The sequence below is a fragment of the Equus przewalskii genome, chromosome 4 (assembly GCF_037783145.1).
Source record: "Equus przewalskii isolate Varuska chromosome 4, EquPr2, whole genome shotgun sequence".
Classification (NCBI taxonomy): Eukaryota; Metazoa; Chordata; class Mammalia; order Perissodactyla; family Equidae; genus Equus; species Equus przewalskii.
In genome coordinates, this window is record NC_091834.1 from 50,897,662 (window position 1) to 50,919,504 (window position 21,843).

At 35.0% G+C, this 21,843-nt stretch overlaps 1 protein-coding gene and 1 pseudogene across 1 annotated transcript in view; both read left to right on the plus strand.

Annotated features, from left to right (window-relative positions):
• The window catches only part of HDAC9 (histone deacetylase 9), a 676,098-nt gene that overhangs the window by 260,187 nt on the left and 394,068 nt on the right, over positions 1-21,843 (plus strand).
• LOC103547675 (casein kinase I-like) lies at positions 15,619-16,526 on the plus strand (annotated as a pseudogene).

Below are 21,843 nucleotides of genomic sequence, written 5' to 3' on the forward strand. Positions count from 1 at the left end.
GTCCTCCCCAGCTTTCTTTGGGCGTCAGCCTGTATACCTCTGGACCATATCAGCTGAAGTCTCCTTGACCAATTAGGTGGCCCTCATGGGCAAATTTTAAGACAGTCCCAGGACAGTTTTGTTATTCTCTTTCTCTCCTGGTCCAAATCTGGTCTACCCAGTACACACACACCTTAGACCTGCTCATTGGGTACGCCATCTTTTCCTAAGTGGGTTCAATTACCTTCTCAGCCTTGGCTTTAATCCTTCAGATTTCTCAGATTTGAGTCAGAAACCTTGTCCACTTTGTCTCCAGAACTTGATGAAACATATCAAGCTCTCTAAGTATGTTCTTTGGAGCCCTTGTCACTATTCTTAAGGTGAGAGCCAAGCAAGCCTTACATCACGAAGGAGGAGGGGGCAGGGATGGGGAATACATTGACACTCTCCCTCAAGAAATTCTGCATCTCTTTTCTCCTACTCCTTAGTTTTACTACAGCTCTTTTATACCTTTCAGTGTTGGGAAGCCAAGGGTCCCCACACTGGTTTCAATTTATTTCTTTGCTATCCTGCATGGATGGTCTAGATTGTGGGAGTAGTTGACACCTATTCTCTTGGGGCCTCAGCCAAAATAGAGACAACTATTTAGTAAAAGCTTTGGGAATGAAACTTTTTTTAAACTTTTATGTAGTCTATGAGATACTTTCTCATTTAAATATCACATTCTAAGATCTATTTGTTTTGTATTCTTTGTTAGATGCTGGCTGTACTACCTAAATATAAGCTTAGATACTAAAGAGGGGTCAAGATGACGCAAATCTTGTAATTTTCGTATATTTATTTTGATTGATTATTCGTTCACTTGAATAGATAATATGTAACATGATATGAAATCTAAAATATGCAAGAGAATATATAATGACAAGTATATTTTCCTTGTGCTCCAATATCCCAGTCACTTTGCCTTTCCAAGAGGCAAATATTTTATTAGTTATTTTAAAAATTAATTATTAAACATTTCTGGAAATCTCAAGGTTCGTGTGGAAAATTATAAAAAATAATTTCCTAATTGTGCTCGGACTGATTTGACTTAGCTTTCCACATATGTTAACTCTCAGCTGAGAGGCGTCGAGCATGGTATATAACTGTGCTAAACCTTGGTATTCTGTAAAATGGAAATCATAATACTAAAGACCTTACAAAGTTTTAAGAATTAACTGAACAAGATAGATTTAAAGGCATTAGTACAGTTTCTATAACAGAATATTCACTCAATACATATTAACTCTTTAAGTCCTAAGCTCTTTGTCATGTATTATTAGCTTCCACTTACTCCCCACCCTCAGCATTTGCCACTCTGCCATCAACATCCTCCGTGTGCCTCTGTGACAATAATTACTTGAAGTTTCCTGCATATACCCAGCTTCAAGATCTTCCTGTACAAAGAGCACCCATGGTGCCCTTTGCATATCTCTGACATCAGGCATCTTCACTGTAGTGTAAATTGAATATTTATTTCTCTCCCCAAGTTAGTGCTTTTTTCAATGTTTTAGCACTCAGTGCAGTGATTGGCACATAATAAACAGTATGTGTTTGCTGTATGAGTGAATGCACAAATTAAGCAACCTTGCTGAGGGCCGATTCTGTTTTCATAGTGGGGAAATGGACAAAGGTGAAATATTTTGATGACATGGGTATTGTGGGGACCACGGGACTTTCCTCACCTCAGAGAGGGAACATTAAGTGGGTGGGAAGAAAGAGGCTGTTAAAGAAAAGGCAAGAGGCAAAGGGGAAGGCCATGGAAGTCAAGTTACACATTTAGAAGTTTTGTGTGGACCTTACCTTGTCTTATCCTCTCCTCTAGGCATTAGAAAGAAAGTGGTTCTTCAGTTAAGCAGCTGGACCACATCTGTCCCTACATTCTGTATCACTTAGCCCCAGAAAGCTTAAAGTGTCAGGGGAAAAAAAGGAACAAGAAAATGAATAATTTTTCTTGCTCATGTGAAAGAATTCGATGTCTTGGTTAAAAGGATGGAGTCAATATTTGTGGTGGCATTTTAAGTTGATGTTTGCATCCATGCTTCTCCAAAAGAAGCTGGGAATAGTATGTACTGAATTAAAAATGTAATCTAAACAGCTAGAATGAAAACATTAATAAGGCATTGGCAACTTTCACTTTGCATACTTTTAAGTTTCTAAAGGAAACATAATAGTTCCTAAGCGATTATCTTTTATGTTTCTGAAACGAACAGATATTTTGTTCTTTACAGTAACTGTTTCTTATTCCTAGCTCTAACTATATTTAATCAATTTTATTAGATTGTTTTAACAGCTTAATTGAAATATACCATAAAATTTACTCAGTTAATGTGTACAAGTCAATGTTTTTTAGTATATTCACAGGGTCGTGCAAACTTCACCACAATCCAATTTTGAATACTTTTGTGGCCCCTAAAAAAATTCGTATCCAATAGCAGTCATTCCTCATTTCCCTCCTCCTAGCCATAAACAAACACTAATCTATTTTTTGTCTCTATAAATTTACCTGTTCTGGACATTTTATATAAATAGAATCATACAATATTTGGTCGTCTCTGACTGGCTTCCTTTGCTCAGCATAATGTTTTTAAGAAAACCTGTTGTCATGTATTAGCACTTCATTTATTTTTTCTCTTGCTGAATAATATTTCCTTGTATGGATATGCCACATTTTATTTATCAGTTCATCAGTTGATGGACATTTGGACTGTTCTATCTTTTGGCTATTACAAATAATACTGCTATGAACATCCTTATATAAGTTTTTGTGTGGATGTGTTTTTCATTTCTCCTATTGTATATACCTAGGAGTGGCATAGCTGGGTTATAAGTGCCTGTCAACACTTGTTATTATCTATCTTTTTGATTATAGCCATTCTAATGGATGTGAAGTGGTATCTCGTTGTTTTAATTTGCATTGCCCTGAATACTAATGACGTTGAGTATCTTTTCAAGTGCTTATTGGTCATTAGTATATCTTGCTTGACGAAATATCTTTTCAAGTCCTTTGCCCATTTTTTAATTGAGTTGTTTATATTTTTGTTGTTGAGTTTAAACTCTTACAAGTTTATTTTATATATTCTAAATACTAGAGCCCTATCAGATGCAATGTTTAAATATTTTCTTCCATTCTGTGCATAAATGTTATTTTCAGCACAGAAGTTTTAATTTTAATGTAGACCAATTTATCTATTTTTCTTTGTCCCTATGCTTTTCATTTTGTTATCTAAGAAACCGTTGCCTTATCCAAGGTCAAAAAGATTTAATCCTATGTTGTCTTCTAAGAGGTTTATAATTTTAGCTCTGCAATTAGGTCTGTGATCCATTTTGAGTTAATTTTTTGTGGATGGTGGAGGTAGGATTCTAACTTCATTTTTTTGCCTTTGGATCTCTAGTTGCTTCAGCACCATTTATTGAAAAGATTATTCTTTCCCCATGGAATTGTCTTAACCCTCTTGTTGAAAATAATTGACCATAAAAATAAGGCTTTGTTTATAGACTCTTACTTCTATTTCATTGATCTATACATCTGTCCTTATGCAGTACTTCACTGTCTTGATTATTGTAGCTTTGAGATCAGGAGGTGAGTCCTCCATATTGTTTTTCCTTTTCAAGATTGTTTTGGCTGTTCTGGGTCCCTTCCATTTCCATATGAATTTTAAGATCGGCCTGTCAATTTCTGCAAACAAACAAAATGTCACTGGGAATTTGGTAGGGATTGTACTGAATCTGTGGATCAATTTAGGGAGTATTGCTATCTTAGTAATATTAAGGCTTCTGATCTATTAACATGGGATATATTTCCATTTATTTAGATTTCCTTTAATTTCTTCCCAAAATGGTTTATAATTTCAGTGTACAAGTGTTGCAGTTCTTTTGCGTAATTTATGCCTAAGAATTTTATTCTTTTTTGATGTAGGTCAAGTTTTTATTGATCTTTTACATAGTTTGATTATATTTACTGATCAAATGTTTCCAAGAATTTCTAAATATATTATAATGTGGTTTCGTACAGTTAGAGAACTTATGTGATGACTAAGAAAATAATTTACAGTCACATGTTACTTAATGACAGGGCTATGTTCTGAGAAATGAGCCTTTGGGAAATTTCATCATATGCAAACATCATAGAGTGTACTTACACAAACCTAGATGGTATAGCCTACTACGCACCTAGGCTGTAGGCTATATCGTACTCATCTTATGGGACCACCATCGTATATGCAGTCTGTCATTGACCAAGAAGTCATTATGTGGTGCATCACTGTATTGCCATTTATGTGCTCCCATTTTTTTTTCTTCTCCCCAAAGCCCCCCAGTACATAGTGGTATGTTCTAGTTGTAGATCTTTCTAGTTGAAGTGCTCCCATTTGCTGTCAAAAGGTTTTGCCTTTTTTAAGAAAAAAAAAATTATATGTTCTTTTGCCCTCTGATTTTAAAAGTAATAAAAAAGTTCAACGTTGCCATAACAGTGCTACCATAACCTAAATATATCAGTGATTTTTTAAAAAAAGAATTCTTACTTGTTTCATCTGATTGGTTTTCAAATCTTGCTGACTAGACCTTGAAAACCTCTCTTAAATTAATCTCTTTCTTTCTATTCTATCTGTGTTTGGAAGCCCTGATTATTCAATGATTATCTTCTTCTTGTCTTCTTTTGTTGTTGCTGTTAGCTTTTTAGTTATTTCCCCATTCTCCAGCTTCTAATATCTTGTACTCAGAAGCCTTTCTTATGACCCCTACAGAAAGAATTAATTTCTCCTACTTCTATGATTTCATAATGTATTTAAGTTGCTTAGCGCAGTCATTTTCACAGGAAAACTCTCAAAACTTGGCACCTATCAACATTGATAATTATCTATTCAAATCCTTAATGTAGCCTTTATCATATTCTATACCTTTTATATATTTTCTCTCCATCTCTTCCCCCAGATTCCCATCCTGCTTTAGATTGTAAATCTTTTGATAGTAACAACTAGTGATTACTCCCCACCTTTCTAATTTCAGGGCCTACATAGTTTAGAAATAAGAAAACTAAGTTATAAAAGTACAGCTGAAAAAAATTCCTCGTGATTATAGATTAATTAATCTGTCTTGCTTTCCTATCTGGCTAATTATGGATAGTATTAACTTGGTGAGAGCTTTATTGACATGTAAACGAGATGTTACAGTTTGCTCAAGTTTGAGGTGGTCTTTTTTTGACTTGCCTATTCCTCTTAAGCTTCCAAATATATATGCATTTTTAAAAAAGAATTGAATTCCTGGCTTTATTTTGCAATTTGGTTTTATCTATTCTATTTGCATAATGAGGGGAAGCTGGCATATAGCAATCTAAGCTAAGCATAAATTAAGTGCTCCATTCTAATGTACAAAAACAGAATTTAAGATGCCAGTTTTTTAAAAAAAATTTGTCATTCTGAATAACAGTTACATGTACTACAATATCTATATTCCTTCCAATTATTTGGTACTACATGCTTATGACGTTCATTGGATCTCTATTCCTGTTTCTTCTGGTTAAGATACTACTTTAGTACTAATATTTTACTAATAGGACATTAAAATAAAGTTCAAAGTATTCACGATTTCACTTTTATGCCTTTTTTTTTCCTATAAGATATAGCAAGTGCCATTCTCTAGAAAGCTATTTTTAAGCTCATCTTTGGGCTCCACTGCTGCCTATACTTCCTCTTATCTGTTTAAACTGTAAAATCCAGGAATATGAGGATCATGTCTTAGTTTTCTTTATATCTCAAATGCCTAGGCCAACATTGAATGAGCGTATTTTTTGAAGTATCCCATGGTTTGTTTATCATATAATTTAAAATAAAGAATCCAAATATTTTTCAAAGGGAGGAGAATTTCTGAAAGTAATTTTTTTCTTAGCATCTGAACATCCAAACTCTGCTTGCTCACAAGATGACTCAATCAGCACCGTATCAGAGACAGCTTGCTGTGTTTACTATTGTTAGTTGGGCCAGCATATGTCCAAAACAGTTGGAATGAGAAAAACAGCATTGATTTGAAGCCAAACTAGAGAGAGGGGGAAAAAGAAGAGTTCTTTAGCTATTGAACAGGACCAAATGCTTTGGACAGTATAGGATACTTCTGTAGAAAACGAAAAAGGAGGATTCTTTCAGCAAAAAACAAAAAAATGGTTCAGTTCATATCTAAATGCCCTGAAATAATAAAAATAAATTGGTGACATGGCTTTAATTTTACTTATATAAGCCTTTGCAAGTAATGTTATCTTTTTATGTTAACCAAAAAAGGAAATTCTAAGATATTTAAATTGTGGATAATTTTTTTTTCAGTATTACTTTTCAACTTTGGTTGGTTTTCTTGTTCCTAATTACTGGCAGTTTTCTGTTACTTTATTAAGCGATGTGGGTCTGAATATCCATCACATTTCATTTGATCAGAATAATGTTTCTGATTTTTCTCAGTTGGGTGTTGTATTGCTCTATAGTAGCACTTTTTTAAGTGAGGAAAATGTTTATTCTTATTTTCACAAGTAATGAATTACAAAATGTAGATATTTTTGTTCATTATACCCTACTGAGAAACAACTCTTGTAGAAAAAGATATATTTTCTTTGAAACAGAAAATGGAAAGTAATGTTTGGCTATTTAAAATGGAAGATTTGAGGAGAAGTTTCCAAACACCACAATCAAGGAATAAAACAATTTTGACCTTAATTGAGTTATGGGCAAAGTTAGGGCAAAGCCTGCCCTACGGTAATACTTAATTAGATAAAGCTTTTCTAAAGGAGTTCCTGCTTTCCATTCTCTGTCATTTTCTCCTATTTGGTAGGAGTCCCTCTCTTCCCTCTTGAGAGCCCTTGCTTTCTCTGTGGTCAGAAACTGCTCTGCTGGTTACTAATTCACCCAAAGAGGTCAATGAAGGGCAACAGTGATTGCCTCTCTCATGACATAGACTATCTGATAGAGACTAATATATATTCCATATAATTTGAGTGTGGGAGAGAATAGCCTTGGCACTAGAAAGAGCCTGGGGAATCATTACTTCACCCTCTTTGTTTTATTTGCTTTATACACGAGGAGCCCAAGGTCCACAGAAGTGGAGTGATCAAGATTAGAACTGGGGACTCAGTTTTCTTTCTGCCTGGTTCTGCTTCTGTCCTTTGGCAAGATGTTGGGCGTTAGCCAGTGATTGAAGGATGATGGGTTGATAGAAATATTTACTCATTTATTTATTCTCTAAAACCACTGTGTCCCATGATTAAGAGAATCAAGTAAGACAAAGACTTGGTTTTAACAACATGATGTTACTGATGAGTTTGTAGAAATCATTTTCAGAGCAGCAGAAAAGGTGGACACTAGGTTTGTACCCCGGGACCTGCAGGTAAAAGCGGACCAAGGAAGGATGCACTGCTCAGAATCAGAATCCCTCAGGCCCTGAGGCTTGCTTATCAGGTCAAGTATGTCAGGCCTGGCTTCCTCTTTGCTGAAGATGAGTTTTTCTTAGGAGGTGCCTTAGTCATTTATGCAAATGGACATCTGCTGTGCCAGCCCCACCTGCACTCCAGACGTGCCCAGAAATTTCTGAACCTTGGCTTTGACTAAATCCTGCATCCTGCCAAATTTACGTTGAGAGGAATAAACCCAACTGAACCACCTACATAAACCTAATAAAGACATACCTAACATGGCAGGTTGAATTTCCTTACTGACCTAAGGAGGAATCACAGGGGCTTCTAGCTCCTTACTTTTGCCCCTACCCCGGCAGGAATAGGAAATTGAATAACCCCTATACAAGTGCATTTCTCGTAGGATAAAGAAAAATTGCGTCTATTTTTTGGTCTCTCTTATTTCTTTTCTTTAACCAAGGTAATATTTGGTGTTTTTTTCTTTTTTATTTCAAGGATTATAAATTCCAAACCATTGATTTAAAGCATTTAGAAAAAAAAACCTGGAACTTGAAATTTTGTATAACAAATGAGTTCTCAAGCTGCTGAATCTCCTCTACTGCTCCAATGTAAGTTATGTTATAAATTCTGTGGAAAATAAAATTGAGACTATTGGATTCAGCAAGGCTTTGCTAAGCTCTGTGATTAGCAATGTATTTCCTATGATCTTGGGTTACATTAATTTAAAATTACATTAATATCTGGAAGAACATCTGTGTAACTATTTTTTTCCATAGTTCTTTTTTTTTTTTTCTTCTTACAATGCCTAACTGCTAGGGCTATTTTGTTTGAGGCACCAAATTTCTTTAGTGGTTTGGCTACAGATCTATCACAAGGGTATAATAACCAACCTTGTAGTAGTATTATTGTAGCTTTGAGGTACATATGATGTTTCTTTAAAACCTCAAGGTTTTAAAATATTCTGTATAAACTAAATCAACCCACACAGTATTAACAAAAATTTTGATGTCAAATAAACACAATATTCTATAATTTCCAAAGATTCCTTTCTTAAACTCATTCACATGTCGATTTCTATAAGATGTACTGGCCTTTTGAGGATATATAGTATATTATTTTTATATATATTTTATATTATTCTATAGAATAATATATATGGAATTATGTAATAGCTACTACACAGATGCGAGCAGTCTGTGTCCTTGCCTTATTTTGTTAAAAGAAATTTCAATTGAACAAATATTTGTTCTAGATCTTGCTTCTTGTAGGGTATGTTATCTCTGCCTCATGGAAAAGAGAGAAATTAGAAGAAGATCCCACCTGAATCTTTTAGTATAGAATATGATACAATGACTTTCATTTAATATCATACTAAAATAATATTTACCATGATTTTAAGTAAGCAAGATAAAGAAGTAATACTTAGAGAAAGATGTTGTATACATGAGATTGGAGAGACTAGCTCTAACTTGTCTATTGCTCCTTATCCTCACCCTTAAAATGGCAATAATAATAAGGCTGTGGTATTAAATGAAAAAAATCCATCCAAAAATTGTAGCTAATGCTCAGCACATATTGCTCACTTTAAAACGCCATCATTCTTCTTTATATCTTTGTTTTCCAGTTAACTGCTTAATGTGAAGAGCAAGCAACAAAGTCTAAAATTCGTATATCAATTCAATGAAAATACTTAGAGCTTCTTTTTACATGGTGTTTTTCTCGTCAGCATATTCTGCTTCCTAATTATGTTTTATTTTAGATGAAATAAGCTATGGTAATTTTTAACCTTGTGCATTAAACCAGTAGAGTAGGGTGTAGGGAGGTGGCTTGGGAATTTGACTGTCACAGGGAAGTGCCACTCTGAGAATAAAATTGGTTGTAGATTCTCTGCAGCAGGGTTAGGCAGATTTTTCCTGTCGGGACCGACAGTAAATATTTTAGGCTTTGCAGGTTGTGCTGCCTCTGTTACACAGAACTCTGACTTTGTAGTGCAAAAGCAGCCATGGACAATAAGTAAATGAATGTGAGTGGCTGTGTTTCAATAAAACTTTATTTATGAGAAGTGAAATTTGAATTTCATATAATTTATGCATGTCATGAAATGTTTTTCTTTTTTTTAACTATTTAAGAATATGAACATCACTCTTTGGTAGCAGGCATTAAAAAGAAACATGGGCAGGCTGGATTTGGCCCGGGAGCTGTCGTTTGCTGACCGCTGCTCTGCGGAGTCCTGCTCGTTTTTAATACTTTAAATAACTTCCTATACTTTTGTTTGTACAAATTGTTCCACTTCAAATTGTGGACTTATCATCTCAAAGCTGTGCTTAAAATATTTAGAAGCATTCTGTAATGCTGACAGTTCTCTGAATACAGGCTGTTTTTATAAACAGATACTAGGAGTTCTACCAGAAATAGAAATTTTAATGACGTCTAATTAAATAGAAGCCACAGAGAAAACTTATTACGTTTTCTTATGCCAAATTATGAATGTCTTTAATGAATATATATAGACATGTCGATTTCTATTTATTTATGTATTTTTAAAAATTAGATTTTTCCAATAACTTCAGGCTTCTCTTTGAGGTAGACCCTTCCACTTACCTAATGTGTTGTGCCTCAATGGCTAGTGATCATCTCTCATAATGCACAGGGAATCATGAGCCAAAAAAAGCCCTGAAATAAGAAAAACTAAACCACCACAATCTATCCTGTCAAATCTTTTCCCATAGTGTCAAGAAACAGCTGCCTCTTCTCTTTTGTTACTACTTTCTTCAATTAAAAAAGTAATCTAAAATTTTATGAACAATACATTCAAACTTCATTAACACTGTTTACAGTTAATTATGACTCAATATCTCTACCTCTGATACAATCCAATGGGATTTAGTTAATCAGGTACTAATGAAGACTTCATTATTAGGCAGTCTTTACCTGTGAGTTAGTAGATACAGATTGGAGAGTAAGGTGAATTTTAGAAAATTGTCTAGACTGAACAGAATTTTCTATAGCTAAAAGAAAAGGGTAAAATACCAAATTTGTAATTCCTAAATACAGAGTTGTTTCTAAAAAGACTATTGAAACACACATGTTAAGAAAGATGTTTGGTCTCACCTGAAAATACACAAAGGTGTCAGAATATTCAGAAATGTGTTCTTTTACACATCACTCCACATTAGATATTGGCAGGTACAAGTAAATGCTTTTCTTTACCTCTAAAAATAAAAATATGTAATATCATTTTAACAAAAAAAAAGTTTTAAGTCTCATTTATATCAAGGCATACCCCAAAGTGAACTGTGTAGGAATTAAATTGGATACCTGTTTTGTAGCACTCAAGAAAAATAAGAGTGGAATGGCTAAAAGGATGGACTCTGGCACTGCACGGTGTGTGCTTGAATTCCTTTTGTACCACATAGTAGCTGTGTGACGTTCACCAAGTTCCTCTACGGCCTCCATTTTCCTCATCTGTGAATGAGGATCATAATCATGTCTATCCCCTAGGTTACCCAATAGCACAAGCTCATAGTGTGGTAAAGAAGAATAAATGAATTAAAATTTATTTTATAAAGCATTCAGAACACTGTTTGGCACACAATTAGTGCTGTATTGGTGTGGGCTTCATAATTTAAATTAAAAGAAAACAACTTTCCAGAACGACCAACATTATGATATTAGTCTTTGTCTTACCCAAGTTTAGAAAGCCAAATTTGGAATCGGCATAGGGAAGTCACATTTTATTAGAATGCTCAAGCCCTGAAAACTTCGAGTAATTCCGAGCTTGCATCATTATTTTAAAACTCACATATCCAAACCGCTTCCTGACAAAGGATGGTGGGTATTTCTACTTATCAGCAAAAGTGGTGCCACCATGTGGCAATAACATAAACACAGGTGCTTATGCATTTGTCTGACTAGGTTTGAAATTATGCAAAGTTAGACAATTTTTTATTTTTTAACATTAACTTTTTGCTCCCAAATTGCATGTATGAAGTGAAACTTTATTTTCCCAATTCAAAAATTCCAAATTCCCATAATTCTGTGAAACACTAATGCGTTGCTCTTTGAAAGAGAAGTAATATAATTTGCCTCTAATTTGAATTTAACAAATAAAGGAATAATGCAGTTAGAACACTGATTTTCCAACTGAATTCCACGGAGTCTGGGTTCCCAAGGGAAGAGGCCGGAGAGGAAGTGAGTGGGTGGGACATTGGTTCCTCCTTAATGGTTAAACTCGTGCTGGTTTTATATGTTGGGACTATTCATAAGATTTTATTTGAAGAAGGTGTCCAGCTGTTTAAAGAAATCTTTTTGCTTTTTAAAAGCCAGTGGAATCCTATATTAGAAGGTTTTAGTGGGACTTTAAGACTTTTTGTTTTGTAGTAAGATTTCCTTAGAACTTAGGAAACAGCTGAGATCTGGAGAAGAAAAGAGAAAAAGTGCATCGGTTGAAGTCCTATTCCCATTTTGCAGGACTGGAGCTTAGGAGGTAAAAAAGGAAAAGGCACGTTTTGAATCAGGAGGAAAAGGAGAGACTCATCATGCATGGCATTTCTGTTCTTTTTCTCCTCCCACTTTCCTGCACTGTTAATGTATGCTGTTAGCCAGAATAGATTAATCACTGAAGCTTCCAGAAAATAATGGATTATTTTTTATAGTTAAAGGTAGTTGCTTCTTGACTGGCAGGACACAAGAACCAATAAAAGCTCTTTTTTTTCTATCAAAACAGAACACATTTACATACTTCTGCAAACAAGTGTTCCTGATAGAAGAGTGGGAACATATTCTTTGAAAAATTTTTATTTGCTGAATAAACAAATGTGATTTGTTTCCAAAAAGTGTTGTTAGAGGGGGGAGCTGCAGAAAGGGTCATTTATTCAACCAATATTCATTAAATTTAAACTTATCTATTAAACTTATATTACATATCAGGTGATGGGCTAGATTCTGGAGTTAGAAGGGAATGCCCTGCCTCAAATAGTAGGTTTTAATAGAGGAAGAAGTGTGGTTAGCCATTTGCAAATAGTAATAATTTAGTACGTGTGTGTAACCTAGAAGAAGATATGAGTTGTAGAAAAAAATCTGGGGAAGGAGACATTGTGTCTCACCCTCGTTGTAGTTCTTGTAAAAGTCAGTTTGCTCTAGGTCCCGGATGATGAGTGTTATATGTGGCTAGATAACTCTTTTTAGATTAATACCTATATTTTCTATTTTAAAACACTAAAATTCTCATCTACCGAAGGTTTCATTTACAGGTACCGTTATTTCAGATTAAATTTTTATCTCAAATTACAAAATAACGTGGATTAGTTTCTTAGCTCCTGTTACCTTGAAGTCGCATAAATTGGCTTGATTTTGTTTCCATACTGCAAGAAGCTGAAGGCAGCTTTGAGTTGGGACTCAAATGGTGAAGAGCTAGAAACACTGCAATACTTCAGAACTAAGTGGGTATTACAAATGAGTTGGCAATTCATGTTTGTGTTATGGTTTGTTATGACTGCTTAATTCAAAAGCATATTTGCAGAGAGGGAATTTGAATTAAGTAAATCAAAATAGTAAGGCTGTGATTAAAAAGTTAGCTTTCTTTAACTTAAATGTTGATATTTCAAGGCCTACTGATATTTTAGTCATTTGTGGTTATTTTTGTTTCCTGTTCAGGCCCCTGGGAAATAAGAGAATAGTAAATCAAAGCCCAGATTGCTTCTTGCATTTATTTTCTTTTCATTTATGCTCTGTATTAGTGCACTTTAAAGAAACTGAAGACATGTATAACTTGAACAGAATCACTTTGAGGGAGAATTGTATTTCTGGACTAATCAATTTAAATAATTCTTGTTATAAAAATTATTTTTATGTTTGATAATTTACTAATTTTTAAAAATTTCATGCTGATGCTATCATAAATATTAAAAATGGAAAATCGACTAAGAATATTTGTATTACTAAAGTGAAATTTGGGCAGCAAACTGAGGTTGTATTACTTGTTTTCCCATTTTCAATTTTTGATGTTAGGCACATTCAAATTCATTAATTTTCTTTTTCAGAAAAAATGTGCCTTCCAAGACTGAAATAATACTAGACATTTCACTGAAGAGCCTTCACTAAAAAGCACTTCAGCATTCTTTTAGAAAAATCAATTATTGGTTATTTCAGATAAAATGTTAAAGAATTTTGATTAAACAGCTTCGAGAGGATTTATTCTTTTTGATTTACATTTAGTAATTTAATTCTTCATTTTTCAAATTGGAGATTTAAAAACTTCTTAGCTTACAGTTTATCAGTTCTGGTCTAATTTTCTAGTAATATAACATGGGGTAATCATTCATGAATTAGGCCTTATTGTTTAGATAACTCAGGAGTGTGGTCATTTTTGGTCATCCCTACTGAGGCAAACAGCATGGGTGGGTCAGTTTTATTTTCCTCAGTGCTTCCTACCCCACTTTGGTGGTTGTCGTCTGTCAGCACACCAAGTTCTAAGAGGTACACTGGGGTCTGTGAAATGTGAAATGATATCTTAGGGGGAAAAGTTTTTTAGATCTTTTTTTTTCAAATACTTAATCACTATTGCTAGAAGCTTATTCACTGTCAATAATTTAAGCAGTCAAGTAATATTTATCTGGAATTCAGACAGACAAAAAGCCCTAATAAGTAATTGCTTTAGGATTTTAATTTGGTATGTGTATATGCATGTGTGCACCTGTGTCTCTAATTTTATTCCCATATGATTCTTGTGACTGTCATTCATTCATTTATTCCTTCATTCATTCCAGGTATGCATTGAGACATTGCTATGTTTTTGTGCAGTATTAGGCACTGAAATTATAGTCTCTCCTCTCATGGAACTTGGAATAATGGTGAAGGGAGACAATTAAACAAATGTTATGAAAAGAATTGCAAAATTTAATGGGAACATGCAATAAGACTCAGAAAGATACTCTGTATGAAGTCATTTTTAGCTAACATATGAAGAATAAATAAGAATCAGTCTAGAAAAGTGGAATGGGATTGGATTTTAGGAAGAGATAACATGTAGGCGGAGTCTCTGAGACTTAGGAGAGCATGGTGTTTAAGGAACTGACAGAAGATCAGTATGACTCAAGCGAAGCAGAGTAGATGGTGTTAAGGCCGGAAACACAGGCAGAAAGCACACCATGGAGGGACAGGACAGCCATGTAAAAGATTGGGTTTTAGCCAGGAGAGTGACAGAAGACAGCTTTAATAAAACAGTCAGTGGCAGTGGAGAGATCTTTATGAATTAAAAAAATCTTTAAGAGGAGAAAAGATCTTTTCTGTCAATTGGATATGGATAATAAAAGAGAGAGAGGAGTCAAATATCACCCCCATGTTCTCCTCTGGCTGCAATACTTGAGACCAGAGGTCTTGGAGAAAGAGCAGTATGACAGCTAAATGAAGAGTGCCAGTAATAGTTATACTTATGGATCGCAAGTTTGGAATAGATGTTTAGGCTAGAGATAGAATTGTCACCATATGAGAAGCAAATAAAGTTCTGGGGATGGAAGAGATCACCACGGAGAGTCCTGGAGAGAAAATAGAAGAGGGCTCAGGTGGGATTCTGGAGCACCAACATCATTGCCCTTAATGCATCACGTTTTCTGCATAGGTTTATGCATTGATCTTCTGCATCAGCAGATGGGTTCCTTGAAGGCAGTTCTTTACTTCTCTTGTTGACTAAAAACTGTTTTGGCATTTAATAGGGCTTTACAAATATTTGCTGAATAAAGGAGTGAATGAAAAATGGTATGTCATCCTGATAATACTATAAAAACAATGACTTCAATGTTATTTAGATACATACAGCCCTAAACAATCTCTGATACTTTCTTTAGACAGTATAATACTTAAGAATTTATGCCACAGCATAGTTATTGAGGCAAAGAATGAGAGGAACAAGATACATACAGGCATCAGGCATGGCCCTGTCCTCAAGTTAGCTTTATGCTATGATGTAACCAACAGGATGTAAAGAATAAAAATGTAAATAAAATTATAAAGTTGTATTTGTTTGGTTCCAAATCATTGTTAAAAGAAGGGAGTGGGAAGTGGTAGCAGGATTTCAGAGAAGGAAATATCAGGGTGGTTTAAATGAATTTAAATCCACTTCATGGAGTTGAAGGAAGAAAAAGACTTAAGTTCTATTTATTTCCAAAAGCTCATGGATTCTACCTGAAAAACTCTCTCCAGCAATCAACATAATGACGAGGGAAGTGGCTGTGAAGCTAGAATCACAAAAGCTAGGTATCCCCGTTGCTGGAGTAAAGTGAGATCCAAGATGGGATTGACATCCCACGAATAAAGTGGTGTGGTTAGGACAAAGACTGTAGTGTACTGCTTACGGATCTTCTTCCACTCATCCTCTAAGACCGCTTCAGTTTCTGTTCAAGAAGGCTCACAAGGAAAACTGTACTTATGTTAGGTGACGAGATGATCAGTAGAATTGCATATGTGCATACCAAGAGTTTAATACACAGAGACAGTAAACCAGATAACTTTCTATAGTAATAGGTATATATTTAATATATCTATATATATCTATAGATAGATACATATGCATACACTATATATATAGTAATAGGTAGTAGATGTAACTTAATCCTTACTGATTTTGGTTTGGCCAGAAAGTACAGAAATGATAGGACAAGGCAGCACATATGATACAGAGAAGATGATAATCTCCCTGGCATTACCTAACAATCTAGCATCAGTACTCATCTTGGTATTGAGCAGAGTTTCAGAGATGACATGGTATCATTAGGAACATGTTGATGTATTTTAATAGAACCAGCCCGCCCTGGCAAAAAAGGCTGCAAGAAAGAAACAAATATGAAAAGATTAGTAAAAGAAGATATCTATTCCTGTTGAAGTTTTATATAAATTCCTGCAGAATTTGCCATGTACTGAAACTATTATTATAGGCTACACTTTGAGGAAGCACTCATGGCATGTGTCTGAGGCAGCTATTCCACATTCTTTTCTGAACCCTAGACTACCTATATGACTACATATTTGATTGGACAATGTTGAGGCAGAAAACAGCACAGCAGGCAGCCTTTCCAGTGGGCAGACTCAGCAGGCCCAAACTCTCACAAATTTCTGTGCGTGAAAAGAGAAACAGAAGAAGCTGAACAGATGATCAGAGCAACATTTGTTTCTCCCCAGATGTAGAAATTGTAGTTCCTATGTCCACTTGCCATTGTGGTTATGGACAACTGTTTCTTTGGTATAAAGAACTTAATTTCTGTGTGAACTGGCTCCTGGTAACACTGGTGATGCTGTATCCTGAGTTATAGCTGCTGTAACTATGAATATTAACTGAGATAGTAAATATGGTTTCAGTTTTTATTTCCTTTTTTCAAGTTTCAATTTTTAACTAAATTGGCACATACACATTGGTGGTGAGATTGTGCTTGTGCCAATTTTTCGTGAAAACCTGTGTTTTGCAGTATACTGCTTTTAAATTTCATTTCAGAGCAACAGCATGGGCAGTCTTTAGCCATAGTTGTGATAGTTGTAAATGGTCAAAACTGTGCATTCTTAGAATTTTTCCATTCACGAGATTTGCAAGTTGTTCACTTGAAACATTCTTAAAATGGGTGGCTTCTTGTTTGTAAGTCAGCTGATAAAGTAGCAACCAAAGATTCCTATTTTTTTCTTAAAGATTGGTACCTGAGCTAACAACTGTTGCCAATCTTCTTTTTTTTTTTCTGCTTTTTCTCCCCAAACCCCCCCAGTACGTAGTTGTATATTTTAGTTGTGGATCCTTCTAGTTGTGGCCTGTGGGATGCTGTCTCAGTGTGGCCTGATGAGTGGTGCCATGTCCGCACCTGGGATCTGAACCGATGAAACCCTGGGCCGCTGAAGTGGAGCACACAAACTCAACCACTTGGCCACGGGGCTGGGCTCCAGATTCCTATTTTTGAGCATATGAAAATTCTCCCACTTACTTGTGCTATAAATAACAGCATCTGAAGTGAAGAATTAGAATGGCTACTGGATTATTCTTAGGACTCTGAATTAACTCTTTGGTGGTCTTAGTATTTAAAAAAACATATTTGTCACAGAAATTTACAACGAACAGGTATATATCTTGTTCAAATAAATATAATTATCATAAGCATCTATTTGATCTGAGATTTTTATTTTGAAATGAAAGGTTTTTGTTTCCATCTTCATTAAAAACTGTTTCTAGAAAATATTGTGTGAGTTCATAAATGCTAAACAGAAGGAATAACTATCAAAGAGCATTTAAGAAAGACACTGAAGAAGATGAACAGGACTTTGTAAAGTGATAATTAAGACTAGTTAATATATATGCAGAAATGTTGTGACGGGGCATGTGGTATTAGAATAACACATAATATAAATATAACTTAAATATGTTGGCATGTATTTGAAATCTCAGATAAACAGGGTGAGTCCAAATAAAGTGATGAGGTCTTGAGGTCTGTTAAGAAAGCATGATTTGTTCATAACTAAGCTAGCACTAATATTTGTTGTCATCAACTTCCTTCTAACTTATGTATCACTGGCCACCTGTTCTAAGGAATTTGTAAGGAATTTGCATGTTCGTAGACAAGAAATGTTGTGAACAGGGATGATTCATTTCCCCACTGTTAAAAGAGGCTGTTAACTTTTCCTTGTAAGTTAATTATTTCTAATTGTGGTAATACAGCAGCTGTGGACAATGCTCTTTCTTTCACGTTTGGTGATATGAAAGTGACTGTAACTTGTTGAAATTCAGCCCTGGTATTGTGTTACTGTTATTGCTCCTGGGGAGGCTTATTAGCCTGTCACAGAAGATGTAAGAAAAATCCATCATTCCTTTTGGAATGCGACGAGCTTTTGTCACCCACAATACAATTAATGTTAAAAATAGAAAGAATGGCAATGATATGATTATGATTAGCCAGAGATGAGCTATTGTCCGAGTAACAGGAACTAATCCAGCAGTCCAAAGATGACCTACACAGAACCATCAGTTTGCTGATTGCCATTTCTCTCTGAGTTTGATGAAATATTCATGCCTTTGCTCTCCTCTCTGTGAGCACTATTGATTTCTTGTATAAACGCTGCTATATTTAGTCTAGACAAATGGAATGTGGATTGCTGCTGAATAAATTGGATGAAAGACTGGGATCTTGCCTGCCGCTTTCTCTCAGTCTTGGGCAATTATTTATAATCAAGAGCAGTTTTTGTAAGTTGAGGGTGATTTTTCACAATTTAGTGATTAGTCTCTGAACAAAGGCAAGCAGTTAGACACAATCATTTCTGTTGGGATAGCAGGTTAAGAAGTCAAATTACCCTTTGAGGTTTACAATAGCTGTTTTGGAGAGTTCTGGGACTTTTTTTTCCTTATCTTTTTTTTTTTTTTTTGGAAGAGGGGATGTTTTTTAGGGATGTGATGTTTACAGTTTATGGATAATAAGAAAGCCAGCAAGAAGAGACCCCAGAGTCTCTTGAAATTTTACATTTGGTCGTTATAGGGTTAAATTCTGACCTTTGTTTATTGGGATTTCCATGTAAAAATTGGAGGCTGTAGTTTGGGCTTTTTAATGTAAAAATGAAATATATCATTAACAGCCATTGCTTTTGGCTGGAATTATGCCAACTCTATAAATTAATGCTCAAAATCTCATGTTACTCCCGAGCCTTGATTGAAAGTTCTACATTGGACACTGCAACTAAGAGATCTTACACACTGTCATCCTCATCTAGTTTGAAACGCGTCACAATTAATATCTTTCCTTTCACAAATAATCATGTTTTAGAAGACATTGTCCTCCAAACCATGGTTTATTAACAAATTGTTTTACCATTTTCTTTAAAGTGACACATGTAGTAACATCAATGCAAGCTTCTGATCAATGCATTGAAAGATAACCAGTGTTAGCAATCCAAGTTTGATACCAGTATCCCCCCCATCCCCTACACACAGGCGCACGCACACGTGCCTGCTCACACACACAATTCAAATGATAAGCAAAGACATTAATGTTTCATTTAGTGTTTGCTGGCTTAACTTCTATAGACAGGATTTCTCTCAGGCTTTCTTGACTTGCTGAAAATAGTTCTTAACTCCACATGGAATATTAACTGTAGTTCCCAACCTGGAATCTGCAGATCCAAGTTACTTGTAGTAGTAGTCGGAGCATTAGATACCATTTGGAAAAATATAGAAAATTAGAAGAGGGAAAATTATTCCTATTTTCACCCAAAATACAACCACCTTCTGTTTTGTATCTTACCACTCTTTGCTATTAGAATTCAGAAACTAATATAATTAAAACCCCAGTAGAATATATGCTCTGTGAAGGCTGGAATTTTTGTCTTTTTTGTTTTACTACTGAACCCCAACATCTAGAATCAAGCCTGAGAATTTAAGGTTCTCATTAAGTGTATATCAACTAAGTTAAGTATATTTATTTAGTTTAAAGAGTTATCATAGGGTATATGTCACTTTTATTAACAGTTTTTTCATTTAATATTGTAACACTGTTTTTCATATTCTCATAAACATTTTTTCTTTTCTTTTCTTTTCTTTTTTTGAGGAAAATTAGCCTTGAGCTAACATCTGCTGCCAATCCTCCTCTTTTTGCTGAGGAAGATTGGCCCTGAGCTAACATCCGTGCCCATCTTCCTCTACTTTATATGTGGGATGCCTGCCACAGCATGGCTTGACAAGCGGTGCCATGTCCACACCCGGGATCCAAACCGGGGAATCCTGGGCCGCCGAAGCAGAACATGCGAACTTAACCGCTGCACCACCAGGCAGGCCCCTCCCATAAACATTTTTAGTGATTGCCTATTTCTCTACCAAATGGAGTGACATATTTTACTTAGACATTTTCTTGTTGATGATTTTTTTTTTTTTTTGGAGGAAGATTAGCCCTCAGCTAACTACTGCCAGTCCTCCTCTTTTTGCTGAGGAAGCCTGGCTCTGAGCTAACATCCGTGCCCATCTTCCTCTAGTTTATACGTGGGACGCCTACCACAGCATGGCTGCCAAGCAGTGCCATGTCCGCACCCGGGATCTGAACCAGCGAACCCCGGGCCGCCGAGAAGCGGAACGTGCGAACTTAACCGCTGCGCCACCGGGCCGGCCCCATTCTTGTTGATGATTTTAATTAAATAATACTACTTCAGTAAACAATGTGACATTGAAATCTTTCTTCCTCTGTTGGTTTTATCTCCTTAAGATATATTCCTAAAGTTGGAAAACTAAAATCAAATATTTAATGCCTCTTGATACATATCACCAAATTGTTTTTCAGAAGTTTTAAACAACTGGCCCTGCCACTTAAAATATATAATTGTCTGCTTGGTCATATGCTTACCCTGCACAATGGAACATTGTACATACACATATGCATACACATGAATCATACAATATTTAATAATTAGAAAATGATGCCTTATTTTGATTTAAAATTTGCATTTCTTTATTAGTAAGGTGAATATTTTTGCATTGTTTAACTATATTCTCTTATTTTCTTTTCCCATTTTTCTAGAAGTTTTAGTGTTTGTATTTTCTAATATTTAATAGAAATCATATATAATTTTATTTTCATACTTGCTCCTAATATTTTTGTTTTGTTAGATACATAGTGTTGATGATTTATTTTAATATACAGGAAGTATCCATTTTTATATAATAGAAAAAAACCAAAGCATTTATTGAGGGATGTGCTGTATGCTGTAAGTCTTTGAGTAGATCACCCCGTTTGTCCTTTTAACAACTCTCTCTTGTTTCTGTTAAACTGTAATTATCTCCATTTTACATCTAAGGGAACTGAGGCCTAGAGAACTTAAATAACACCTTCAGGTTAACACAATTAGAAGAGTGGGAACAGACATTTAGATTTTAGAACAGAGGTTGAAAATCAGCAGCCTGCATGTCAAAAGTAGACTTATTGAAGCATTTATTTTTTTTTTGGTTCCTATAGCGTTTAAATATTTTAAATTATTTTTAAATTTAATTAGGTGACTTCTTTCTACAGTGGGTCTGTATTTTCTTTCTTTTCTTTCTTCTTTTTTCCCCCACCAATAATTGGTTGGATCTCAGTAATGGCTGACCACTTTGAAGAGCCAGGCAGTCCAGTTCACCACAGTTTTCTTTCCAAAATCCCTATTGTCTTTCACTAAACATGTTTCATTCAACTACAGAACTTTCATGATGCCTGTGGGCAAGGGTCATGTTCAAAATATCTAACAAACAGTTTGGTGTAAGCACTGACTAATCAGAGTGGACCCAGCCATAAATAATGGGTATTTCTGTGATGTACCCTGTCTGTGAGCTTTTGTGCTTTTACCACTCCAAGAAGTTATCTAATAGAAATTATGCTAAGAATTTTATATGTTATCTAACTTAATTTTTATAAATTTAAATATCCTATAATCATTTTCATCATCAAATCTTTCTT